The 1,792-nt window shown below is 42.3% G+C and overlaps 1 protein-coding gene across 2 annotated transcripts in view; it reads right to left on the bottom strand.

Moving 5' to 3' along the window:
- Window positions 1-1,792, bottom strand: part of GRIA4 (glutamate ionotropic receptor AMPA type subunit 4) — a 398,719-nt gene that overhangs the window by 38,733 nt on the left and 358,194 nt on the right. The gene's annotated exons all lie outside the window — the stretch shown is intronic.

Genomic DNA, 1,792 nt, shown 5'->3' with positions numbered 1-1,792 from the left:
CACCCCAAGAAAACGGACTTAAATCTCTATTGAACCGAATGAGACAAAGAGATTTCAAAGACACTTGATACAGGCATGGACTTTGGGATCTTGCTTTGATGAATGCAGATATTTTTGAATTTGCTTCTCCTGATGAATCAATTGCACAGAAGATGCCTATTAGTCCATCTCTATATAAGTTTGCCTCATTTAAAACAGAAGAACCCTGGTCGAATAAGACAGGATTTAAGCTTAATGAGCCTCCTGCTCAGATGGCTGGGGGCTGGGGAGAGAGGAGGGTGGGGGTCAGGTGAATGCTGTTTAGCCTTCAGCGCCCTTCCAGCGTTCTCAAAGACAGAACAAAATGACTGTGGTTTTGGCATGCAGGGGCCAGCTTGCTCAGGAAATTGTGGCATGTATAAAACAAAGCACATAAACAAACTCCCCATCCAGGAAGCTGAGCTGAACAATTGCCTCATTAACCAGATTCGCGGATGGACAGGAAAGAGGGGGAAGCCAATGGCTGGTCATTATACAGTTCCAGACAGATGAAGCCCTTCAGCTTCTCCCCAAACAATCCCTGTAGTGTGGAGTTGACAAAGTGGCACATTTAAGAGGGAGCTCTCTTGCCATCAATGGGAGTCAGGCGTGCCCATATCTGAGTGCCAACTGCAGTCCCTGGAGCGCGACTTTATCAGGAGACACAAGACAGAAGCCAAGGCAGCTACGTCCAGAGAGAATTAATTAAGAGCAAAATGTGGTCATAGTCTAACGCTGCTCCACGGCCCAGCCACCACTGCTGTACTCCTCCTATTTCTTTTACACTAAGATGTTCCTACAACTATGACTGCAACAGAGGTTTGTTTGCTACTTGGCTTCATTGAAACAACACAGTTTTCATATTGTATCATATAAACATCAAAGACCAAATATCTTAAAGCCAGTTTAAGTTTCTAAGTGGTTGAGATTTTTAGGGGTAGACTGTTATTGTAGACAATTGATTAGTTTGGCTCTCTCTGGGCACAGTTCCCCAGTTTCACGTGGGGTACATGTGCAAATAAACCTGATTTCAGAATTGCTAAAGTCCAGACCCGAATTTGTCTTTACTGGCTAGTTTTGTTCTATCTTCATTTAAACATGTCCCTTGTGTATTACACTATAAACCCCTCACTAATTATTAAGTGTTGCTTGCAAACACAAAATACTGGTTCCACAGCACCCTTTCCAGCAATGGTATTTGCTTTTTTATATTCTCAACCCTTCCCCCCACCCACCAGACATACCAAAGCACATTGCAGTTCCCTTTTTGAAACCAATGAAAACAATCATGTAATTTTGATATTGTTTTCATTTGGTCTGGGCAATAGTACAGGTCTCATTACCTTCATTTTTCAATGGCTTACCAGAGACATCATTTTTCAAGACCAGGTTCTTGGTTAAGTCCTTTAGCAAAGATCCTGATTTCCTCTTGGTTCTGTGTTTTATAGAAACCTCTCCTGAGCAGCACCAAGACCATAGTAATTTGTCAGTCATCACTTTCGATGGGGTCTGGTCCCATCAGCTCAATAGCAGCCTTTATTGCTTAAGGAAAATAGGAAATTCTGCCTCCTGGACATAAACATGTGAATTTTTCTATGTCCAGGATTTAAAAGATGAAAAGGGCAGATTTAACCAATATTTCCATAAGAATGAAAGTGCACGGGGTATAACTATCTGCTCATGAATCACATTTCAGGGGCTACCTGTAGGCCTCTTTGGATCGTTTTTGGGTCTAATTTTACAGATCTTACTTACACCACACCCCCTTGGAAAC

Source organism: Otolemur garnettii, unplaced genomic scaffold, assembly GCF_000181295.1.
Source record: "Otolemur garnettii isolate 467f Iridium unplaced genomic scaffold, OtoGar3 scaffold00200, whole genome shotgun sequence".
Taxonomy (NCBI): Eukaryota; Metazoa; Chordata; class Mammalia; order Primates; family Galagidae; genus Otolemur; species Otolemur garnettii.
The sequence above is the reverse complement of the archived record's forward strand: the minus strand, read 5'-3'. Positions and strand labels throughout refer to the sequence as shown.